General features: G+C 40.0%; 1 long non-coding RNA gene across 2 annotated transcripts in view; it reads left to right on the top strand.

Moving 5' to 3' along the window:
- Positions 1 to 26,763, top strand: part of LOC134809604 (uncharacterized) — a 93,493-nt gene that overhangs the window by 21,718 nt on the left and 45,012 nt on the right. Inside the window, exons 3-4 of one of the 2 annotated variants that reach the window (XR_010155809.1) lie at positions 2,908 to 2,993; positions 19,615 to 19,702. This is a non-coding gene — a long non-coding RNA (uncharacterized LOC134809604). The remainder of the gene's footprint in view (positions 1 to 2,907; positions 2,994 to 19,614; positions 19,703 to 26,763) is intronic. The other variant, XR_010155810.1, reaches the window with a different exon arrangement.

The following is a 26,763-nucleotide window of genomic DNA, read 5'->3' as shown; positions in this document are numbered from 1 at the left end:
GTGTGCCTGAGTGGTTGCTCTGCCAAGACTTCACAGAGCCCTGTGTAGCAGACCCAAGGCCCTAGTGGTGTGGGCTCATGAGGGGATCCCCTGATCAGTGGGTTGCAAAGCTCTGTGGAGAAGTGTGGTTTCCTGGGCCAGGCTGCACAATTACTCACTGCTTCCCTTGGCTGGGGGTGGGGGTTTCTTTGGCTGTGTGCCACTCCTGGGTGGGCCATCACCCCACCCTGCTTTTCTTTGAGTTGTTTGCCTAGTCAGTTCTAATGTGAGAACCTGGATATTTCAGTTGAAGATCCTGGATTCACTTGTTTTTTCATTCCTCTCTGTGAGTGCCACAGACTGCAGCTGCTTCTAATTGATCATCTTGACCTCCAATCCCAAATTTTAAACCGATGACAAATTAATAATGAATGCATAAGAAAGCCAAAGAGAAAACTGATACAACTCTTTAAATTCATTCCACTGTTGTTTCTAATTATATTTTATTGTACTATTTCTTAAAGTTTTTGCAGTTATTATTTTTGATTGGTTCATCTTTTAGTCTTACTACTCAAGATATGAGTATCTTATATATCACAGTTATGGTGTTATAATATTCTATTTTTCTATATATTTAGTGAGTTTTGTACCTTCAGATGATTTCTTATTGCTCATTAATGTCCTTTTCTTTCAGATTGAAGAACTCCCTTTAGGATTTTTTTGTAGGATGGGTCTGGTGTTGATGAAATCTCTCAGCTTTTGTTTGTTTTTGTTTGTTTGTTTCTTTGTTTGTTTGTTTTGAGACAGAGTCTCACTCTGTTGCCAGGCTGGAGTGCAGTGGCGCGATCTCAGCTCACTGCAACCTCCGCCTGCTGGGTTCAAGTGATTCTCATGCCTCAGCCTCCTGAGTAGCTGGGATTACAGGTATGCACCACCACACCCAGCTAATTTTTGTATTTTTAGTACAGACGGGGTTTTACCATGTTGGGCAGGATGGTCTCAATCTCCTGACCTCATGATCCACCCACCTTGGCCTCCCAAAGTGCTGGGATTACAGGCATGAGCCAGCGCACCCAGCCCTTTTGTTTGTTTTTATTTCTCCTTCATGTTTGAAGGATACTTTTGCCAGATATACTATTCTAGAATAAGATATTTTTCCTTCAGCACTTGAAATAGTCATGCCACTCTCTACTAGCCTGTAAGTTTTCCACTGAGGAGTTTGCTGCTAGACATATTGGAGCTCCTTTGTATATCATTTGTTTGATTTCTCTTGCTGCTTTTAGGATCATTTCTTTACCTTTGACTTTTGGGAGTTTGATTATTCAACGTCTTTGGGTAGTCTTGTTTGGGTTAAATCTGCTTGATGTTTTATAATCTTTTTGTACTTAAATATTTATATCTTTCTTTAGGTTCAGGAAGTTCTCTTTTATTATTCTTTTGAAAAACCTTTCTACTTTTATTTCTCCCTCTACCTTCTTTTTAAGGCCAATAATTCTTAGATTTGCCCTTTTGAGGCTATTTTCTGGATCTTGTAGGCATCCTTCATTTTTCTTATTCTTTCTTCTTTTGTCTCCGCCAACTGTGTATTTTCAAATAGCCTGTCTTCAAGATCATGAATCATTTCTTTTTCTTGATCGATTCTGCTGTTAAGAGATTCTGACGCATTCTTCTATCTGTCAATTGCATTTTTCAGCTCCAGAATTTCTGCTTGAGTCTTTTAAATTATTTCAATCTCTTTGTTAAAGTTATCTGATAGGATTCTGAATTTCTTCTCTCTGTTATCTTGAATTTCATTGAGTTTCCTCAAAACAGCTATTCTGAATTCTCTGTCTGAGGTCACATATCTCTGTTTCTCTGAAATTGTTCACTAGTGCTTAATTTAGTTCATTTGGTGAGGTCATGTTTTTCCAGATGGTTTTGATGTTTGTGGATGTTCATTGGTGTCTGGGCATTGAAGAGTTAGTTATTATAGTCTTTGCCTTCTGGGCTTGTTTGTACCCATCCTTCTTGAGAAAGCTTTCCAAGTATTCAAAAGGATTTGGGTGTTGTGATCTAAGTCTTTGGTTACTACTGCCAGATCTGCATTAGGGGATGCCCCAAGCCCAGTAACACTGTGGCTCTTGCAGATTCATATAGATACCATCTTGGGGTCTTGGGTAAGATCCAGTAGAAATCCCTCAATTGCTAGGCAGAGACTCTTGTTCTCTTCTCCTACTTTCTCCCAAACAAAGTCTCTCTCTCCATGATGAGCTTCATGGACTTGGTTGTGGGGTGATACAGACACCCCTGTGGCCACCACCACTGGGACCGTGCCAGGTTAGACTCAAAGGCATCACAGCACTGGGGCTCATCCAAAACTTACAGTGACCACTGCATGGCTACCACTTACGTTCATTTAATGCCCATGGGCTCTACAGTAAGCAGATGGCAAATCCAGCCAGGCTTGTGTCTTTCCCTTCAAGACATAAGTTTCCCTGGCCCCAGGTAGACCCACAGGTGCTGTTCAGGAGCTAGGACCTGGAGTCAGGAACCTTAGGAATCTAGCTAGTACTCTATTCTACTATTACTGAGCTGGCACCCAAGCTGCAAGACCAAGTCCTTCCCATTCTTTCCTCAAGCAGAGAAGTCTCTCTGCATAGCCACCACCACCACAGGCCCACGGTGAGCACTGCCTGGCAACTGCTGATGTTCACTCACATCCCAGAGGCTCTTTAGTTGGCCTGTGATGAATGCAGCCAGGCCTGTGTCTCTTCCTTCAGAGAATTGGGCTCCCCTCTGGCCCAGGGCAGGTTCAGAAATACTGTCCAGGAGCCAAGGCCTTGAATCGAGGACTGCAGGAACCCACTGGGTGCTCTACTCCACTGTGGCTTAGCTGATATTATGCTGCAAGGCAAAGTCTCCTTCAATCTTTTCTCTCCTTTCCTCAAGCATAAGAAGCCTCTCACGCTAAACATCACAGCTGGGAATATGCTGGACCACAACTAAAGCCAGCATGGCACTGACTCTGACCAAAGGTGAGACCCAGTACTCATCAAGGTGAGTACAGCCTGTCTACCGCTGTTGGTTATTTCGGGCCCAAGGGTACTTTAGTTAGCAGGTGATGAATCCTTCCAGGACTGGGTTCTTAACTTCAAGGCAGTGGGTCCCTTCTGGCCCAAAGTGTGTCTAGAAATGTCCTCTGGAAGCTAGTGTGTCTGGAATTGGTGGGTTCTTGGTCTCACTGACTTCAAGAATGAAGCCGTGGACCCTCGTGGTGAGTGTTACAGTTCTTAAAGGTGGCGTGTCCGGAGTTTGTTCCTTCTGATGTTCGGATGTGTTCGGAGTTTCTTCCTTCTGGTGGGTTTGTGGTCTCGCTGGCTCAGGAGTGAAGATGCAGACCTTTGCGGTGAGTGTTACAGCTCTTAAGGTGGCATATCTGGAGTTGTTCATTCCTCCCGGGGGGTTCATGGTCTCGCTGGCTTCAGGAGTGAAGCTGCAGACCTTCGCAGTGAGTGTTACAACTCATAAAGGCAGTATGGACCCAAAGAGTAAGCAGCAGCGAGATTTATTGCAAAGAGCGAAAGAACAAAGCTTCCACAGTGTGGAAGGGGACCCGAGCGGGTTGCCACTGCTGGCTCTGGCAGCCTGCTTTTATTCTCTTATCTGGCCCCACCCACATCCTGCTGACCTGTTGATTGGTCCATTTTACAGAGAGCCGATTGGTCTGTTTTACAGAGAGCTGATCGGTCCATTTTGACAGGATGCTGATTGGTGCGTTTACTATCCCTGAGCCAAACACAAAAGTTCTCCACGTCCCCACTAGATTAGCTAGATAAAGAGTGTTGATTGGTGTATTTACAAACCCTGAGCTAGACACAGAGTGCTGATTGGTGCATTTACAAACCTTGAGCTAGATACAGAGTGCTGATTGGTGCATTCACAATCCCTTAGCTAGACATAAAGGTTTTCCAAGTCCCCGCCAGATTAACTAGATACAGAGTGCCGATTAGTGCATTCACAAACCCTGAGCTAGACACAGGGTGCTGATTGGTGTGTTTACAAACCTTGAGCTAGATACAGAGTGCTGATTGGTGTATTTACAATCCCTTAGCTAGACATAAAGATTCTCCAAGTCCCCACCAGACTCAGGAGCCCAGCTGGCTTCACCCAGTGGATCCCACACCAGGGCCACAGGTGGAGCTGCCTGCCAGTCCCATGCCGTGCGCCCACACTCCTCAGCCCTTGGGTGGTCGATGGGACTGGACCCTGTGGAGCAGGGGGCAGTGCTTGTTGGGGAGGCTCCAGCCGCACAGGAGCCCACGGTGGGGCGGGAGTGGTGGGGGAAGGCTCAGGCATGGTGGGCTGTAGGTCCTGAGCCCTGCCCCATGAGGAGGCAGCTAAGGCCCGGCGAGAAATCGAGTGCAGCAGCTGCTGGCCCAGGTGCTAAGCCCCTCACTGCCTGGGCCGGCGGGGCCGGCCGGCTGCTCCCAGTGCAGGGCCCGCCGAGCCCACACCCACCTGGAACTCACGCTGGCCCACAAGCACCACACAAAGCCCCGGTTCCCACCCGCGCCTCTCCCTCCACACCTCCCTGCAAGCCAAGGGAGCCAGCTTCAGCCTCGGCCAGCCCAGAGAAGGGCTCCCACGGTGCAGTGGCAGGCTGAAGGGCTCCTCAAGTGCGGCCAGAATAGGCGCTGAGGCCGAGGAGGCACCAAGAGTGAGTGAGGGCTGCGAGGGCTGCCAGCACGCTGTCACCTCTCACTAGGGCCTGGAATAGTGGCCTCCCAACCCTTCCTGGTGCCCTGCTCTACTATGGTTGAGCTGGTATTCACGCTGCAAGACAAAGTCCTCTTTACTGTCTTTTCTCCTCTCCTCAAGCAGAAGAAAGAAGTTTCTCCCAGCGCTGTGAGCTGAGCTGTCTAGGGTCGGGGAGGGGTGACACAAGCCCTTGGTCACCCTAGCTGGTGTCTCACTAGGTCATGTGCACCCCAAGTCCAATGGCTTTAATCCCAGCACAGCACCAGGACTTTCCCAGGAATTGCAGACCTTGTGGCCTAGATTGCCTTTCAAGTTTAGTTAGGACCCCAGAGAACCTTATCTAACAGTAGAGGGGCTTGCCAGTACTCAGGTTTCAACTGCTGGGATAGACAATCTGCCTCTGGCTATGGCTTATCTAAATGATCCTTCTGTGGGTGCCACTGAGTTCTGCCCTGTGTTGCTTTCTGCTGTGACAGGACAGCACTGAGTTCCAATGCAAAATCCCACAATCACTTTGCTCTCCCTCCCCCAAGCACATACATTCTCTCTGTGTGCCACACAGCTGCCGCCAGGGAATGAGAGAGGGGTGTGTTGCAGGTGATTCAAGGCTATGTTTTCTACCCCCTTCAGTGCCTCTTTTCTTACTATGATGTTAAAAACAGGTACTGTGATTGCTCACCTGAGTTTTGGATTTTATGAAAGTGGTTTTTTTTAGTGTGTGAATAGTGGTTCAATTTGGTGTTCCCGGGCAGAGGATGATTGATGGAAATTTCTCTTTGGCCATCTTGCTCCGCCTCCCTGTAGTCTTGGCTTCCATTATTTCTGAGGAGAAATCTACTGTTAATCTTACTGAAGATTGTGTGTGATTCACTTCTCATGTGAGATAAGTAAATTCATTGCTTTTCTCTTATTTTTTCAAGTTTCTATCTGAATAGTTTGATTATGATGTGTCCAGGGTGAATATCTTGGAGTTTATTATTATGTTTTGAATTTGTGGAGATTTTTTGATATGTAGCTTCGTGTTTTTCATCAACTTTGGGAAGTTTTTAGCCATTATTTCTTCAATTTTCTTTCTTCCTCATTCTCTCTCTTTTGTACTTCTATAATTACCATATACCAGCCTATGCTAGTATGCTTGATGATGTCTTTTTTTTTTTTGAGATGGAGTCTTGCTCTGTTGTCCAGGCAGTGCAGTGGTGGGATCTTGGCTCACTGCAACCTCCACCTCCTGGGTTCAAGCGATTATCCTGCCTCAGCTTCCCAAGTAGCTGGGACTACAGGTGCGTGCCACCACGCCTGGCTAGTTTTTTCTATTTTTAGTAGAGGTGGGGTTTCACCATGTTAGCCAGGATGGTCTCGATCTCCTGACCTCATGATCTGCCCGCCTCAGGCTCCCAAAGTGCTGGGATTACAGACATGAAGCACCATGCCTGGCAATGATGTCTTACATCATCCTGAATTTCTATTTTTTTTTTAATGGACTGCTGAATTTCTTTTTTTTAATGTTTCTCTTTACTCATAATCTTTATTATTGTTCTTAGACTTTCATTTAGTTCTGCAGGCATAAATTCCTTTAGTTATTCAATGTTTTTTAAAATAGTGAATTCTGAGTCCTTTCCTAGAAAACCAATGTCTGCACTTCAGGGATAATATATATTGACTGCTTGTTTTTTTTTTCCATGAATGGGCCATACTTTCTCTTTTTTTTTCTTTTTTTGTATGTCTTGTAATTTTTTGTTGATAACGAGATGATATGGTTTGGTTCTGTGTACCTAGCCAAATCTCATGTTGAATTGTAATCCCCAATGTTGCAGGTGGGACCTGGTGGGATGTGATTGGGTCATGGGAGCAGTTTCTCAGGAATGGCTTAACACCACCCCCTTTGGTGCTGTTCTTGTGATAGTGAGAGAGTTCTCATGAAATCTGGTTGTTTAAAAGTATTTATTACCTCCCCCTACTCTCTCTTCCTCCTGTTCTGGCCATGTGAAATCTTGGGTCTCCCTTCACCTTACACCATGATTGTAAATTTCCTGAGGCCTCCCCAGATGCAGAAGTCACTGTATTTCTTGTACAGCCTGCAGAACAATGAGCGAATTTTTTTTTAATAATTACCCAGTCTCAGGTATATATTTATAGCAATACAAAAACAGAGTAATAAGCCAGACATTTCAAAGATAATAATCTGAATTCTGGAATTCAAACTCTGCCTTCCCCAGGGTTAGTTGTTGCTGCTTATAGTTTTGGTTTGCTAGGTAACTTTCTGAATAAATTCTGTAAGGTCTGTATTCTTTTTATGTGTGGTCACTGAAATCTCTATTCTGTTAACTTAATGGTCAGCTAATGATTGGACATAGATTTTTTTTAATGACTTGGAACTAAGAAGTCTTCTACTCTGAAACATTCAAGTTGGCTTTTCTCACATGTCTGACACTTTGGCAGAGTTCATTCAAAGACTGGGTTCAGCTAAGACTGCCATGGTCTCTTTAGTTTGGTGGCCTCAAGTAATCAAACTTCTTATATGGCAGCTCAGGCTCTCAGGGAAAATGTTTTAAGGGATCTGTGTGACAGATACTAGGCACTTTATGACCTAATATTGATGTCTTACAACACCATTTCTGCTGCATTCTATTGATCAAGCAGTTACTAAAGCCAGACAAGATTTAAGGGGAAGAATTAGACTTTATAGACTTTATTTCTCAATATAAGAGTAGAATTTTTTTTCACTATCTTTAATCTGGTATAGTAACCATTAAACAAATAATTTTTAAATGGAAAAATATCTAAAATGGAGAACATAAATAGAGCATATAGCTTAAATATAGTCTTTGTATATATAGTAAAAATAAAAGTACAATATAAAATAATATGATAGAAGTAAAGCCAACAATACTGCTCAAATCAAACAACATAAATAGGCTTAACTCACCTATAAAAAAATTAAAGACTTTAATACAGCTCTTCAATCAAAGACTGATCAATTGTACAAACATTTGTAAGATTGTAAATCTAAAGAATATAATGAATACCTCTGAATCCTAGTAACAGACAACAGACCATCTTTTCAAATGCACATGAGAGAAGGGGTTGAGGAGAGCTAGAGTCAGAGACCCAGGAGTTTCCTGTGTCCAGTGGTGCTGGAGCTGCCTGAGATACCATGTTTCAGAACAGAGTAAGACCCCTGGTAAAGAAGAACTGAAGATATTGTACAGATATCAGATATAGTCTAAGTACAAAGAAAGCACTAACTTGCCTCTGTGGTAACAGGGAATGGAATGGGCCCCAAGCATACTACAGCAGCTCTATGGAAAAGTGGCCAGATTGTTACGTGGGTGCTCATTCCCGTATCTCTTCACAAGGCAGGTCCTCCAGGCCTGGGCCTCCAGCCACCCCTCACCAGAGCTATTGAGCCAATAGCAACTTGGCAACTCCCCAGACAGAGCCTCCAGGGGCAACTGAAAGCCTGGCAGTGGAACTGCCCTTGCCACCCTTGTACTAATGAAGGACCAAAGACCCTAAGTGCCTTATCCATACCTCCAACAAGCTGCAGTCAACCCAAGGAGAAGTGTCCAGTCTCTCTCCCAAGGGTTCCCCCTGTCCCCTACTGCTCATCACAAGACAGGAAACCCCTGGCTTGGGCCCATAGAACAGACCCTCCATCCTAGGCTGATTGCACTGAGTGATTGCTGGCCTGCATCTCTCTGGGGTATGAGCCGCCAGGAGACACGCAAATGACCTTTGGACACAGCCACTACTAAGATCCCTTTCTCTACTACCTCCAAGTTGGGGAAGGGACACAAACACTGAGATCATCTCAGAGCTGCAGTGGGCAGCCCAGGAATGCCCAGTTACAATCTATAGCCATCACTCAAGGGAGAGAGGAACCCACACTTTCAAAGCTTTGGCAGGGAACATGGTTGCAACTGTGACAGAACATAAGGGAGCCACACAACCAAGTAAGAGTCTACCAACTGACCAATAAACCTAAGTTCCACCTGCTGAATCGCACCCTAAACCTTCAACACCAAAAATGCCTCACTAACATACCTTCCTTTGAATCCAGAGACAGAAACCAGCTTCAAATAAAGATCCTGCACAAAGTCTTGGCCCAGTGAAGACATCTGGAAAATAAGTGTATTGACTGTACTCAATCTACTCTGCAGTTAAAAAAAACACCCACATGCAGAGATGAGAAAGAACCAGTGCAAGAACTCTGGTAACTCAGATGGCCAGAGTATCTATCATTTGTCCTCCAAATAATTGTGCCAATTCTGCAACAGGAGTTCTTAACCAAGCTGAACTGGCTAGAATGACAGAAATAGAATTCAGAATATAAATAACAACTAAGATCATCAGGATTCAGGACGATAGGAAAACCCAATTCAAGGAAAATAAGAATCACAATAAAGCAATACAGGAGCTGAAGAATGAAGTAGTCAGTATAAAAAAGAAACTAACAGGTCTGACAGAGCTGAATAACACAATACAAGAATTTCACAATGCATTCACAAGTATTAACAGTAGAATAAACTAAACTGAGGAAAGAATCTCAGAACTTGAAGACTGGTGCTCTGAAATAAGGCAGCCAGACAAAAATAAAGAAAAAAAGAATAAGCAAAACCTCCAAGAAGTATGGGATTATGTAAAGAGGCCAAATCTATGAATCACTGGCATCCCTGAAAGGGAGGAGGAGAAAGCAAACAACTTGGAAAACATATTTCAGAATATCATCCATGAAAACTTCTTCAGCCTTGCTAGAGAGGCCAACAGTCAAATTCAGGAAATACAGAGAACTCCTGCAAGACTCTACACAAGATCATCCCCAAGACACATAATTATCAGATTTTCCAAGATCAAAATGAAAAAAATATGTTACAGGCAACTAGAGAGAAAGGACTGGTCACATACAAAGGGAACTCCATCAGGATAACAGCTTACCTCTCAGCTGAAACCCTACAAGCCAGAAGAAATTGAGGGCCTATCTTCAACATTCTTAAAAAAATCTTCAAGAATTACATATTCAGCCAAACTAAGCTTCCTAAATAAAGGAAAAATAAGATCCTTTTCAGATAGGCAAATGTTGAGGGAATTAATAACCTTACAAGAGATCTTGAAAGGAGCACTAATATAGAAAGAAAAGACCTCTATCAGCTAATATAAAAACACACAGACTTAGTGACACTGTAAAGCAACCACACAAACAAGCCAACATAATAACGAGCTAACAGCACATTGACAGAATCAAATCCACACATACCAATACTAACCTTGAATATAAACAGGTTAAATGCCCCCACTTAAAAGGCACAGAGTAGCAAGATGGATAAAAAAGCTAGAGCCAATTGTAAAAAAGCAAGAGCCAATTGTAAATGCTGTCTTCAAGAGACTCATATCACATGTAATGACACTCCTAGGCCCAAAATGAAGGGATAGAGGAAAATCTACCAAGCAAATGGAAAACAGAAAAAAGCAGGGGTTGTAATCCTAATTTCAGACAAAACAGATTTCAAACCAACAAAGAAAAAAGAGGATTAGATAATCATAGATGGTTCAATTCAATAAGACCTAACTATCATAAATATACATGCACCCAACACAGATTCATATGCACCCAGATTCATAAAGCAAGTTCTTGGAGACCTACAAAGAGACATACAGTCCCACATAATAATAGTGGGAGACTTCAACACTCCACTGACAGTATTGGACAGATCACTAAGGCAGAAAAGTAAAGATATTCAGGACCTAAACTTAACATTGGGTTAAATGGATCTGATATCTACAGAACTCTCCACCCCAAAACAATTGAATATACATTCTTCTCATCATCACATGGCACATACTCTAAAATCGACCACATAATTGGATATAAAACAATCTCAACAAATGTAAAAGAACCAAAATCATACCAAACATAGTCTTGGACCACAGCATAATAAAAATGGAAGTCAAGACTGTGAAAGTTGCTCAAAATCATGTAATTACATGAAAATTAAACAACATGCTCCTAAATGACATTTGGGTAAATAATGAAATTAAGGCAGAAATCAAGAAGTTCTTTGCAAATAATGAAAACAAAAATACAACATACCAGAATTTCTGGGACACGGCTAAGGCAGTGTTAATAGGAGAACTCATAGCACTAAATGTCCACATCAAAAAGTTAGAAAGATAACAAATTAACCACTTAACTTGACAACTGAAAGAATTAGAGAAGCAAGAACAAATCACAAAGCTAGCAGAAAATGAGAAATAACAAAAATCAGAGCTGAACTGAAGAAAATTGAGACAGAAAAGAACATTCAAAAGATCGGTGACACCACACACACCTACAACCATCTGATCTTTGACAAACCTGACACAAACAAGCAATGGGGAAAAGATTCCCTATTTAATTAATTGTGTTGGGAAAACTGGCTAGCCATGTGTAGAAAACTGAAACTGGACCCCTTCCTTATACCTTATACACAAATCAACTCAAGATGGATTAAAGGCTTAAATGTAAGACCTAAAACCATAAAGATCCTAGAAGAAAACCTAGGCAGTACCATTCAGGAAACAGACATGTGTAAAGACTTCATGTCTAAAACACCAAAATCAATGGTAACAAAAGCCAAAGTTGACAAATGGGATCTGATTAAACTAAAGAGCTTCTGCAGAGCAAAAGAAACTATCATCAGAGCGAACAGGCAACCTAGAGAATGGGAGATAATTTTTGCAATCTATCCATCTGACAAAGGGCTAATATCCAGAATCTACAAACAACTTAAACAAATTTGTAAGAAAAAAACCAAACAACCCCATCAGAAAGTGGGCAAAGGATATGAACAGGCACTTCTCAAAAGAAGTCATTTATGTAGCAAACAAACATATGAAAAAATGCTCATCACTGGTCCTTAGAGAAATGCAAATCAAAACCACAATGACATACCATCTCATGCCAGTTAGAATGGTGATCATTAAAAAGTCAGGAAACAACAGTTGCTAGAGAGGATGTGGAGAAATAGGAACGCTTTTACACTGTTGGTGGGAGTGTAAATAGGTTCAACCATTGTGGAAGATGGTGTAGTGATTGCTCAAGGATCTAGAACTAGAAATACCATTTGACCCAGCAATCCCATTATTGGATATATACCCAGAGGATTATAAATCATGCTACTATAAAGACACTTGCACACATATTGCAGCACTGTTCACAATAGCAAAGACTTGGAACCAACCCAAAAGCCCATCAATGATAGACTGGATAAACAAAATGTGGCACATATACACCATGGAATACTATGTAGCCATGAAAAAGGATGAGTTCATGTCCTTTGCAGGGACATGGATGAAACTGGAAACCATCATTCTCAGCAAACTATCACAACTATGGAAAACAAAGCACCACATGTTCTCACTCATAAGTGGGAGTTGAACAATGAGAACACATGGACACAGGGAGGGAAACATCACACACCAGCCTGTCAGGGGTTGGGGGGCTAAGGGAGGGATAGCATTAGGAGAAATACCTAATGTACGTGATGGATTGATGGGTGGAGCAAACCACCATGGCACGTGTATACCTATGTAACAAACCTGCATGTTCTGCACACATACCCCAGAACTTAAAGTATAATAATAAAAAAAAGATCAATGAATTCAAGGATTGATTTTTTGAAAAAAAAATAAAATAGGCCATTAGCTAGATTAATAAAGAAGAAAAAATATCCCAATAAACACAATTAGAAATGATGAAGGGAATGTTACTACTGACCCCACAGAAATAAAAACAACCATCAGAAGCTTCTACAAACACCTCTACATACACACATTAGAAAAGAGATAGATATACCCACCCACAACTGAGTGGGGAAAAACTGATTCCCTGAACAGACCAATAACAAGTCACAGAATTGAATGAGTACTAAATAGCCTGTCAACCAAAAAAAGCCTGGGATCTGATAGTTTCACAGCTGAATTCTACCAGATGTACAAAGAAGAGCTGGTACCATTCCTACAGAAACAATTCCAAAAAAATGAGGAGGAGGAACTCCTCCCCAACTAATTCTATGAAATCATCATCAGCTTGGTACCAAAACCTGGCAGAGACACAACAACAACAACAAAAACGTCAGGCCAATATTCTTTTTGTTTTATTTTATTATTATTATACTTTAAGTTTTAGGGTACATATGCACAATGTGCAGGTTAGTTACATATGTATACATGTGCCATGCTGGTGTGCTGCACCCATTAACTCATCATTTAGCATTAGGTATATCTCCTAATGCTATCCCTCCCCACTCCCTCCACCCCACAACAGTCTCCAGAGTGTGATGTTCCCCTTCCTGTGTCCATGTGTTCTCATTGTTCAATTCCCATCTATGAGTGAGAACATGCAGTGTTTGTTTTTTTGTCCTTGTGATAGTTTACTGAGAATGATGATTTCCAATTTCATCCGTGTCCCTACAAAGGACATGAACTCATCATTTTTTATGGCTGCATAGTATTCCATGGTGTATATGTGCCACATTTTCTTAATCCAGTCTATCATTGTTGGACATTTGGGTTGGTTCCAAGTCTTTGCTATTGTGAATAGTGCCGCAGTAAACATACGTGTGCATGTGTCTTTACAGCAGCATGATTTATAGTCTTTTGGGTATATACCCAGTAATGGGATGGCTGGGTCAAATGGTATTTCTAGTTCTAGATCCCTGAGGAATCGCCACACTGACTTCCACAATGGTTGAACTAGTTTACAGTCCCACTAACAGTGTAAAAGTGTTCCTATTTCTCCACATCCTCTCCAGCACCTGTTTCCTGACTTTTGAATGATTGCCATTTTAGCTGGTGTGAGATGGTATCTCATTGTGATTTTGATTTGCATTTCTCTGATGGCCAGTGATGGTGAGCATTTTTTCATGTGTTTTTTGGCTGCATAAATGTCTTCTTTTGAGAAGTGTCTGTTCATGATGTCCTTCACCCACTTTTTGGTGGGGTTGTTTGTTTTTTTCTTGTAAATTTGTTTGAGTTCATTGTAGATTCTGGATATTAGCCCTTTGTCAGATGAGTAGGTTGCGAAAATTTTCTCCCATTTGTTATTCTTAATGAACATTGATGCAAAAATCCTCAACAAAATACTTGCAAACTGAGTCCAACAGCACATCCAAAAACGAATCTACTGTGATCAAATGGGCTTCCTCCCAGGATGCAAGGTTGATTCAACATACCCAAATCAATAAATGTGATTCATCACATAAAAAGACAGAAACCACATGATTATCTCAATAGATGCAGAAAAGGCTTTTCATAAAATTCAACATTCATTAATGTTAAAAACTTTCAATAAACTAGGTGTTGAAGGAACATACCTCAAAATAAGAGCCAGGTATGACAAACCCACAGCCAACATTATATTGAATGGGCAAAGCCTAGAAACATTCCCCTTGAAAACTAGCACAAGACAAGGATGCCCTCTCTTACCACTTCTATTCAACATAGTATTGGAAGTCCTAGCCAGAACAGTCAGGCAAGAGAAAGAAATAAAAGGCATCCAAATATGAAGAGACGAAGTCAAACTATCTCTGTTTACAGATGACATGATTCTATATCTAGAAAATTCCATAGTCTTGGCCCAAAAGCTCCTCCAGCTGATAAATAACTTCAGCAAAGTTGAAGGATACAAAATCAATGTACAAAAATCACTAGCATTCCTTTACTCCAACAACAGCCAAATGGAGAGCCAAGTCAGAAAGGCAATCCCATTCCAAGTGCCACAAAAAGAATAAAATACCTAGGAATACAGCTAACCAGGAAGATGAAAGATCTCTACAATGAAAATTACAAAATATTGCTCAAAAAAATCAGAGAAGACACAAACAAATGGAGAAACATCCCATGCTCACGGATAAGAAGAATCAGTGTCATTAAAATGGCTATACTGTCCACAGCAATTTACAGATTCAATGCTATTCCTATCAAACTACCAATGACATTCTTTATAGAACTAGATAAATTTATTTTAAATTTCATATAGAACCAAAAAAGGGCCCAAATTGCCACAGCAATCCTAAGCAAAAAGAATGAAGCTGGAGGCATGATGTTACTCAACTTTATACTACAAGGTTATAGTGACCAAAACAGCACGGTACTGGTACAGAAACAGGCACGTAGACCAATAAAACAGAATAAAGAGCCCAGAAATAAGGCCACACTTCTATGACCATCTGATCTGTGACAAAGCTGACAAAAATGAGCAGTGGGGAAAAGACTCCCTATTCAATAAATGGTTCTGGAATAACTGGCTAGCCATATGCAGAAGATTGAAGCTGGACCCCTTCCTTACACCATATACAAAAATTAACTCAAGATAGATTAAAGACTTAAATGTAAAACCCAAAACTATAAAAAAAAAAAAAACCTGTAAGACAACCGAGGCAATATCATCCTGGACATAGGAATGGGCAACTATTTCATGACAAAGACACTGAAAGCAATTGCAACAAAAGCAAAAATTGACAAATGAGATCTAAAGAAACTGTAGAGCTTCTGCACAGCAAAAGAAACTGTCAACAGAGTAAATAGACAATCTACAGAATGGGAGAAAATATTTGGAAACTATGCATCTGATAAAGGTCTAATATCCAGCCCTATAAGGAACTTAAACAAATTTACGAGAAAAATCAACCCCATTAAAAAGTGGATAAAGGTCATGAACAGACACATTTTAAAAGAAGACATACATGCCACCAAAAATCATATGAAAAAAAGCTCAGTATCGCTGATCATCAGACAAATGCAAATCAAAACCAGAATGAGATACCATCTCACACCTGTCAGAATGGCTATGATTAAAAAGTAAAACAATAATAGATGCTAGTGAGGTTGCAGAGAAAAGGGAATAGTTATACACTGTTGGTGGGAGTGTAAATTAGTTCAACCATTGTGGAAAGCAGTATGGCGATTCCCCAAAGAGCTAAAAGCAGAACTGCCATTCAACTCAGCAATCTCATTGCTGGGTATATACCCAGAGGTGTATAAATCATTCTACCATAAAGACACATGCACATGAATGTTCATTGCAGCACTAGTCATAACAGCAAAGACTCCAAATCAACCTAAATGCCCATCAGTGACACACTGAATAAAGAAAATGTGGTATACATGCACCATGGAATACTATTCCACAATAAAAAAGAAAAGGCACATGTCTTTTGTGGGAACATGGATGAAGCTGGAGGTTGTTATCCTTAGCAAACTAACACAGGAACAGAAAACCAAATACCATATGTTCTCACTTAAAAGTGGGAGCTAAATGATGAGAACTTATGAACAAAAGAAGGAAAGAACAGATACTGGGGTTTACTTGAGAGGGGAGAGTGGGAGGAGGGAAAAGAGCAGAAAAGGTAACTATTGGGTACTGGGCTTAATAACTGGCTGATGAAATAATATGTACAACAAACCCCCGTGGCATATGTTTACCTGTGTACCAAACCTTCACATGTACCCCCAAACTTAAAACTTAAAAAGCAAAAACAAATGCACATGAGTCATTCATGAAAATTAACCATATTTTAGCAATCAGAGAAAACCTCCATAAATTCCAAGGAGTAGGAATAATATTTTCTGGTCACAATGAAAAAATTAATGAAATTAATGCTGGAAAGGAAATATCCAAAGGATCTTCTTCCCAGGAACTTAAAAAAACATATATTAAGTAACATTTAGATCAAAGCAAAAATGCAAAAAAAAATTGCATAATTTATTATAGATAAAATAATAAAAGCATGACCTATTATAATCTATATAAAGCAGTCTTCAAAGAAAAATTTATAATATTAACTATCTTTATCAATAAAAATAAAAAGTAGAAGTGAGTTAAGACCCAATTCAAAGAGCCTGTAAAAGAACAAGGTAAACAAAGAGCAGAAGGAAGAAATTAATAAAGATAAAAGCAGAAATTAATGCATCAGAAAACTTGTCGACAAACAAATGACAAATAAACTAAAAAGTTTATTCTTTGAAAAATAAATGAACCGCATTGTCAAAACACCCACATATCTAGCAGAAAAAAAATGGAGAAAGTGTAAATACACAAAATAAAAGTGACATGTAATCAAAACAGAAATTCTAAAAGATTATACTGGACTATTGTGTACAACTATGGAAACAAATTAATTGTGAAACCTAAATGAAATGGACATTTTTAAAGAAAAATGCAACTTGCCATATTGATCCCAGCAGTAATGGAAAGTCTAAACAGACCAACTGTCATAGAATCAGTAGAGAAAATAACAAATGAGCTCTCCCACAAATGGGCACCAGGACCAAATATTTTTTGACAGGGAATTCTGATAAATCTTTAAAGATTTGAGAAACCCATGTGCAATAAATACTGTATTAAATATTACAATGTTATAATAAATATTAAAACACAATAACTTTTCATTTCAAACAGTATTGATAGTGGTAAAATAATAGACTGACTGCTAGAATAAAAAAATTCAAATAGACCAAATTGCAAATGGAAATTTAATGTCTGATAATGATATCTTTTCAAATCAGTGATGGAAAAGGAGTATTTAACATATGGGGTTAGGAGGACTGGATAGACTTATGTATAAAAACAAAATTGGATCCATTTCTCATACTATCCACCAGGGAAAATTCTGAAAGGATCAGAGATTTAAATGTGGTTTAAAAAAAATCTTATAAGTAATAGAAGAAAGCTTGTGTTAATTGCTTTATTACCTGGGATTGGGGAAAAACTTTCTAATTATGACACAAAATACAAAAGCAATAAAGGAAAAAGATTGATAATGAAAAACTGATAATTACAACAACAATCTTTTAAAGGACAGAGCCAGCAAAAAGAAAAAAAGAAAAAACACCCACAAGAATACCAACCCCGCTAATAAAGTAGAAAGACCAATAAAAAATTAGAAATAATTTATGGCCTACATCATAGGCAAGGATTTGATTTCCTTAACATCTAGAAAGATTCTTAAAATTTTAAATGAAAAAGATCAAGACTCCTATAGAAAAATGAGCTAAGAATATGACAGTTTACAGAAAAAACATAAATGGCCTGTAACCGTATGTAAATGTGCTCACTTTTGCTCATAATAGAAATGCAAAATAAAACTAGACTGAGATAACATTTTTTGCCCATCAGATTACCAAAATTAAAAAAAACTGTGAACACACTCCATAGCGAAACTCGGGGAACAGGCGTTCCCATACATTACTGGTGAGAATGTTATATGACACAAACCCTATTAGAAGGGAATTTGACATAACTCTCTAAATTACATTTACCTGTTGACTTAACAATACTATTTCTGAGGATCTTTCCCAAAGATACATGGACAAAAATAAAAAAAAATCATTTATTGGATGATTATGGCATTATTTGTGCACAAAAGTAGAGACAATCTGAATATGCATCAATAGGAACTGGTTATATAAACTAGGGTACGTCCACACACTGGTGTCTACTGCAGCTATTATAACAACAAGAAAAACCCCTGTCTAGCATCCTAAACTGGTTTTAAAGATATATTATTGAGTGAAAAAAGCAAGGTGTAGAAATGTACGTATAATATGCTACCATTCATCTCAGTAAATGTCTTAGGTCTCTGTTTTATATATTCATATGATATGGAAAGATAAACCAAAAGCTTAGATTTATGATCAAAGGTGGGAACAGAGTGGAAGGGACTGTATATCTCAACTTAAATAAGTGGTCTTAAAATCATCAAAATATTTTACATAATTATAAACAAAAGTAAAAAGAGCAATTGTAAAAAAAGCAAAGTGAAACAAATGAGTGTAAGTACAAACTAAGTTGGTGGGGAATTATTTCAAGTTAGTTAGTTTAAAGCACAGTAATTTTACTGTACATCTCCAGTGGGGTTTATCCCTAAAAACAAATAAAACAAAGATAATTTAAAAATTATTTCAGTAGTCATATTGTTAGGGGTAGTGTTATTCTGAAAGTGTTGTGCATGTATTATACAATAAAACAAATGATGAATTATGTTGATGTCAATGTGAATCAGAATTTTTGACATAGAAAGGACAGACCGATGGGCAACTCCTGAAGTCAGGAAAATCTTATAGTCCTGAATTTGAGTCTGAAATATCAATATCAACCCACGATGTATTTTATCTGGAAAAAAGAATATTTCTAACACTGGCCACAGAAAAGGCCCAGAGACCATGACTTACCCAGTAGTAATGGGTCTCGTTTTTTCCCCAAAGTAGTCTCTGAGTATGACTAAAAGGAAGTAGGGCATTTTGGAGGAATGAGTGATTCCCGATCTGGGCAGGAAATGTAAGATAAACAGTAGAACAGGAAAAACAGCACTCCAGCGGGGCAGGGTCAGGTGTGAAGAAATGAAGCCAAATGAGTGGGTATAGTGATGCTGTGGTGTGCTGCACAGTTACCTTTGTAGGAGTGAGGCACTCATTCTCTAATTGCTTAGAGTGTTGGCTGCTCATAGGTCACAGCTGAATCTTTCTCTGGGAATTGCTTTCAGAGGAGGGAAGCCGCCTTGCCCAGGGTTACTCCCCTATTCAGGGAGCAGCCCTGCCTAAATTGAGACAACTTGAAGGGCCGCCCACGCTAGTGAGGAGGTCCTTGAGGAATTGGCTAAGGTTTACAGCTGTAACTATATTACAGTTTAGCTTTTTCCTATGTCCAGTCCTGTTCAGCACATTCCCCAAGAGCACTCCCCAGTAATCTGTCCAGTCCTGTTGGCCTCATTCCCCAAAAACACTCCCCAGTAAACCTGGGTGCAAATCTCTCTCACACAGTCTGTTTCTTGCAGAACTTGGCCTAAGAGAATGAGTATGGGAGCCATCTGGCTTAACTGCCTTATTCTCCATATAAGGTAATATCTGTTTTTCATCCCATAGGATTAGCTTCCAGGGGTCCTAGCAAGGTGCATCACAGTGTCAAGAATGCACTGCATTCAGAGAAGTTCAAACTATGGATTCCCACCAGGTATTTATAATTCATTGACAGTCCTCCCAGAGCAGGTATAGTTTAATAATTAGAAGTCATTTTTACCATAGGAAATGTTGCTTGGTAACATAGCTGACATTCCACCTTTACTAGGTTTCCAGGGAAACCGATATAGAAAGTTAAATCAAGGTCGTTTTTCCATAGAGAAAGAGCACGAGTTTTATTAACCCTCTGTTCACATTTAAAATCCATGAGTTCATAAAGATAAGTGAAACAAAGATCCCAACAACTCTCACTAGAAAACAAATTCTATTATAATTATTTGAGAGGGGGTCTTACTCTGTTGCCCAGGCTGGAGTCCAGTGGCATGATCTCTACTCAGGCTCAAGCGATCCTCCGACCTCAGCCCCCCAGATAACTATGGGCGCATATGTCAACATGTCTGGTTAATTTTTAATCTTTCTGTAGAGACGAGGTCTCCGTATACTGGCCAGGCTCATCTTGAACTTGGGTTCAAGTGATCCTCTCGCCTTAACCTCCCAAATTGCTGAGATTATAGATGTCACCACCATGCTTGACCAACTAATTCATTATTTTTAAACCTGGTAAATAAAGGAAAAGAATAATTTATATAGACTTTCTTATATGAACTGCAGCTCAGGATAATGAATGAATTGATAAAGGGAATTTCCTCTTGATAGAAGTATGCCAGCTAATAAGTGAAGGGCAGAATTAAAAAGTATCTCCCCTTTGCCGCTTCTACTGAAAAGAAGAATCTAGACCAAGATCATCAGTGACTGCTAATAGCGCCAAGGGGAGACAATTAGACATTATGTGCCCCCTGATGGAAGTACACAATACTACCTGTAGTATTCTTGCAAAAACGTCTAACCTGAATCTTACCAAGCTTCTAGATCTAAGTACCAATTTTTGGGGACAGAGGAATAAGCTAAATAATATTGTAGTGATGCAATTTTCAAATTCCAGATTGTGGAAATCTCTACGGGACAAATGGCCTGGTTTCTACAACAAAGTTATTGACATGGGGGGTTGGAGAGAGAGAGAGAAGGGGAGGGGAGCAGGGACCAACAGAAGGACAGAGAGACATGGATACGTGAAGAAGGGAATGCATAGATAAGAGAGACCTGAGAGACAAGAGGCATATTAACCAATTATAATGCATAAAACATATATATGTTGATTTGAACAATGTGTAAATTTATGATTCAGTTGAGCAAAATTAAACATTGAAAACCCCAGGCATTCTAAGGAGAGACACCTGGCCGACCCCAGGCATTCTAACAGGAGAGACTCCTGGCCAACCTCAGGCATTTTAGCAGGAGAGACTCCTGGCCATCCCTAAGCATTCTAATGATAGAGACACCCAGATGACCTCAGGATGATGAGGAAGAAATTATTAGTTTTTTCAGATGTGATTATGATATTGATTATGTTATTTAAGAGTCCTCTGTCTTAGTTCATGAGGTAAAAAAGAAAACTAAAAAAAGTCTTCAACTTTTGGAGATACAGACAGAAATATTTACAGATAAAGCAATAATCTGTTCTTTTTCCTTCCAAAATAATCTGCACTGTAGGGAAATGGATAAAAGATTAGAGGTAACTAGATTGGACATAAGTTGATAACTGCTGAAACTGGGCAATAGAGTTCATTACATGTTTGAAAGTCTTCATTATAACAACTAGAAGCATATATACATTTAATTTTTAATATGATAATCTCACTCCAGGGAATCTATTTATAGATATCACCCCAATAAAAATGTTTTATGTAGCAACACTAACAACAAAAAACCGACCAATAAGCCCAGGAAATAAACACCCAACAATGGCATAAGGTTGAATAAATGATGATGCATTCATACCATGTAGTCAATAAAAAGAATAATTTAGAGTCAAACCAGTTTACCTGAAGTTTTCAGGAATATTGCTGAATGAGAATAGTGAGATGCACATATGTATGCATGAGATCGTATTAAAAAAAGAAAGACAAAAACCCTACATTTGCACATTTGTATATGTGAGGGTGCCCAGAGGGTTATTAACATGGGTTGGGAAATTGTTTTGGGTAGATAGTAGGGAGGTGAAGCTGCTGAAAAACGTTAGTAAAAATTAAAGGAAGCCGTGGTGTGGCCCGTGTTCTGCGGGCCATGTTCTCTGGGTATGGCCAGAGTGTGAGCTGTCATGTCAGGCTGTGTTTCAGTCCTGCTTTGCCATTTGCCAGGGGTGACACAATGGAGAGGTTAGCAGTGTTCACAGAGCACCTACTGCATGCCCAGCCTGGCCTGGGAGCTCGCAATACACAAGTGAAGATGCCACTCCTTCTTCTGAGAAGCTGCTGTGCTAAGGTCAACATTTTAAGCACAGGATGCTACAGGCATAGCACTTAATTTTATGAGCCTCAATTCCCCCATTTGTAAAATGGTGTTACAATATCTGCCTCACAGGGCTACTATGAAAATTAAATATGTGCAACATGAGTGTAGCTATACCTTCTTGGATCACACCCCTCTCACTATTAGGACCAAACATGTTATTATTGTCTCCAGGGGTAGGAAGATGGGTAGTTGAAATAGGTAAGGTGGGGTGTGGTTGGGGGAGAGTCAGAGAAAAGTCTGAGAGCTAAGGCATAAAAAAGTAAGGCAGAATTTTATGATTGTTTCTTGAGAACACAAAGGAGGCAAATTTTTTCATTTATTAATTTGAAAATATTAATTTAATGTTTACTATGTTATACAAGTTTATTTTCTCACAGTTCTGGAGGCCAGGAATCTGAGGTCAAAATGTGGGTAAGGCCATGCTTCCTCTGAAGGTACTAGGAATGATCTGTTCCAGGCCCCTTTCCTAGCGTCTGATAGTTCTTGGTTTGTGGCAGCACAATTTTAACTTCTCAAGGTTTTCTCCCTGTTTGTGTGTCCATCTCTGTGTCCAAATTTCCCCTTTTCATAAGGACACCAGTCATATTGGATTAGGGCCACTCTTTTCCACTATGACTTTATCTTTCCTAATTATGTCGTCAATTAGCCTATTCCCAAATAAGATCTCATTCTGAGGTACTGGGGGTTAGGACTTCAACATATAAATTTACATAAAAGGAAAGGACATTGAAATGCTCAAGTGGGTGGGTGGGTTGTAATCTTAAATAGGGAATTCAAGGGGGGCCTCATTGAGAAGGGGACACTTAAGTGAATGAAGGCTTCAGGAAGTAGAGAGTGGGCCATGTGTCAAGCAGAGGGAATAGCCAATGCAAAGGCACCAAGCTGGAGCAAGCTTGGGATTTTCCAGGAACAGCAGGGAACCAGTGTGGCTATAGCAGAGAGAAAGTCAGGGAAGATGGGAAGGCAGGGACCTGGTTGAGATCGTGTGGCCCTTGGAGACCTGTGAAGAACTTTGGCTTTTACTCTGAGCATAATGGGGAATTATTTGCAGACACTAGACAGTAGAGGTATGATCTGGTTTGTGTCTTGAGAAAGGTCACTTTGGTGGTGAGTTTTAGAATACATTGTGAACGGGTGGGGAAGCCATTAGGAAGCTAGGGGTGTGATCTAGATGAGAGATGACTGAGACAGAAGAAAGAGGTGAGACTTTCTGGGCAATGTCTTGAGCAGAGTAGTAGAGATGGGATTTGCTGCACAAATAGAGGGATTGGCTTTAAAAAGCCATGGCATGGTACCGGGCCTCTGAAAATATTTATAATTTCAATTCTTTCCGATTACTGCAAATTTAAAGAACATAGCAAAATTTCTGGCGGACAGAAGGCCCTCAATAAAGGTCAGTTTCTTTTCTTTCCCTTGTATTCTTAAGTCTGTCTCACCCTACACTTCTCCATTCCCAATCACTCATCTTAATCTTTGCTGGCTCTTTAATCGTTAAAGAGTGTGAATGGTTGTTGGCTTAAAGCAGTACATTTTAAATTGTCCTCTGAGGAATCCTAGGTATTTGAGACAGTGCCGTGGGGCCCAAGTGGGGGTCAAATAATGGCTAACTGGAGGGATCTTGAGCTGCCCCTGCCCAATCCCCAATTCACACAGAAACACTTATACCTGTGGTTTGTACAGGGCTTTATCTTTTTTAAAAAATTGTTTCTACTTTAAAAAAAATCCATTGTCTTAAAGCATTCCTCCTGTCTGAGATATTTTAAACCTTTTAAAAACAAATAAATGAGTCTTTAATGGTCAAATTTTAGATCCTGGTTCTGCTAGTTTTACTAGCGTTTTTCATATAGGCTTTTCTACTTTATCAAATAATAATGATGATGATGATCACCAATATTTGTTGAGGGCTAAACTTGCTCTTGTTTAGAATCCTGCCTAGGAAATTGTAAAGAATGAAGCTACACATAAAGTCATAGATCCATACAGGCATAGAAAGTAAGAGGTTGGAGTACCCTTTTAAAAATTCTCATTTCACCCTCTCAATTTATTAACAAAATAACAGAGAAATGTTGACTTGGTCAAAGTTATCCAAGAATAGCTGAATCGAGAATCCAAGTGACTTGTGTCTCAGGTCACCAGTTTTCCCATTATATGCTGCTGGGAGGCAGGTGTCCTTAGATTAGGATAGGGAGTGTCATGATCCAGCTGTTGAAACAAAAGGTAGACACGGAGTATGTCCTGAAGACATTTGATGTGACATTTACCATCCCTGGGACTTCAGGTTTACAAGCTCCACCACATTTAAGAGCCCTTTAAACTCTCTAATTGCTCATTTATCTGATGTTACACAAATAGTCCCCACAGATACAGACTGACAGGTAAACAGCTTGTTGAGAATTTATTTAAAATGATAAACTAACATAATGCATCTTCTCTTGAGAGAATTACCAAAAGCACAGGATTGCACTGCAGTTTGCAGCCATATTTCTTCCATAGTCACTATTGGCTGTGACCCTCTAATTTTCTTGGGGAATGTTTCATTCCTTGATCCGTGAATTACTGCACTGTAAGCAAACCTGGCAGATCTTTTGGGAACAGAAAGATTGGGGCAACCTGGTGAAGGTAAGAAGAAAACACTCTGGGTATTGGCCAGATCTGGATGGAAATCCTGCCTCTGCCTCTTATATCTGGCTTTCTATGGGCAAGCTCTTCAGCTCACTATGCCTCAGTTTTCTCTCAGTGAAATGGGAATTATAGTAACATCTACCTCACTGGATGGTTGTGAGAGTTAAATGAGCTAAGTTGATACAGAAGCCTTCCCCCCAACATCTCTGACTCATGCTTCCCAGCTTCTCCTTGTACTCTGGTGATGGAGAGCTTCTTTCTTCTGCCCGAGGAAGCTCATTTCACTTCCCACTTGGGAGATCTCTCTTTTGGGAAACTCTTAAGTTGAGTGAATATGTGGTAAAGCTCAAGGAAACATAGAGTCACTTGGGAACTATATCCCAGTATTGGGACCCAGGTTCTTTGAAGTGTTGCTTTCTTTTTATGAAATCATTTTATTTTTATTGACCAATTTTGGGGGACATTTATGCTCCCAAACGGTGAGCCACGTTTCTTTCTAGGACACATTCCCCTGTTTAATTTACAATAAAAGTTTTTTAAATTCCAAAGGAAAATAAGCAATTTCTTAATTGAATTAAGTCAACAACGTATTTACTTTGTATTAGCTCTGAGCTAAATGCGAACTCTCAGGTTTTTCTTGTGCTAATTGCATGAAAAGGAGCATCAGCCTTATTATTCATAATGCTCATTCTGTGACATTCCTGAGTTTGCTTAACAATATTTCGTCAGTGTGATTACTTTGAACAATCTGAGTCCTTGTCAGTACTGCATGACTTGCTTTTATTAGGTAGAAGGGGTTCCACTAGTTGGGTTCTAGACATGGACACTTGCTGCAGCAACGCAATTTCCCCGTGATAGTTAAGATTAATCATCCCAGGCAGAAGAATAATCTACTTCTTTGCCTGTTGTAACCCTAGCATGCAGAATCCAACATGACTGGGTCTCAATCTTGACTTCCAACTCAATGAAACCATTGTTGTGTCACCCAGTGACAATATTTCTCTCTTGGGATCTAAGACTTTTTAAAATAGTAGAGCCTGAAAGTATAGGGACAGGAAGTATCAATTCTTCAAGTTGAAAGGGGCTATTCCTACTTCCATCTTTTGATTCCTGGACCCATGTACACTAGTTTTGGGGGAAACAGTACCATATGTTGGACATAGATTCAACAACATCTTTTAGGATAGTACCCCAACCTTGCAAGTATTGTTTCCCAGCTGGCTCTGTAATGAGTCTTCAGCAAGCTATTCTATGATTCTATCAATCTAGTGATGGGGTATGTGGTAAGACCAGTTGGAATTCCATGAGCATGAGTCACTGTTATGTTTCTTTTGCTGTGAAAACGAGTTATTTGGTCAGAAGCAATATTGTGAGTGGTAAGACAGTGAATAAGCATTTCATACATCCGCAGATGGCAAAGGGCAGAGTAGGCTGATTTGCATTCTGTAGAAAGGCCTATTTAATAGTGGAGAGAAACTGTTGCTCCTCTATGATGGAAGAGATCCACTGTAATTAATGTGCCACCATGTGACTAGATGGTTTTCCAGAAAATGGCACCACATGGGGCTTTCAGCATTGATCCCTGCTGCTGGCAAGTTACTACTCAGCAGAGGTGGTAGGCAGATTAGGATTGATGGGTGGAGGCCCTTTTTGAGTTCATACATAGCCTCCATTCCTGAGTGGGATGAGTGAGCAATCACATAGGACACAAATGTACACAACTCATCCCCATTTGTAGGGGTACACCCACATACTCTCCCTGCAGACCTCCCTGGGGAAAGACATATTTTTCTTGTTCTTTTCAAACACCATCCGTGTAGCCAAACCATTAGCCACTGCCTGTGAATCATTGTAGACCCGAGTTCCTGATAATCTTATCCAGACAAAGTAGATGACAAAATGTGCTGCTCAATGGTCTAGGAGGGTCTCTCTTGACTACTATTTTTTGAGATACTCCTGATTGGGGTTGAACTTCTGCAGCTGCCACTTTCAGTTTGTACCAGCATATTGTGCAGTAATATCTGTAAATCAGACCTAAGTTTTTATTATTTGTCAAATGGTCATACAGATTTTCTATGATGC

This window comes from Pan troglodytes, chromosome 2, assembly GCF_028858775.2.
Source record: "Pan troglodytes isolate AG18354 chromosome 2, NHGRI_mPanTro3-v2.0_pri, whole genome shotgun sequence".
Lineage (NCBI taxonomy): Eukaryota > Metazoa > Chordata > Mammalia > Primates > Hominidae > Pan > Pan troglodytes.
The sequence above is the reverse complement of the archived record's forward strand: the minus strand, read 5'-3'. Positions and strand labels throughout refer to the sequence as shown.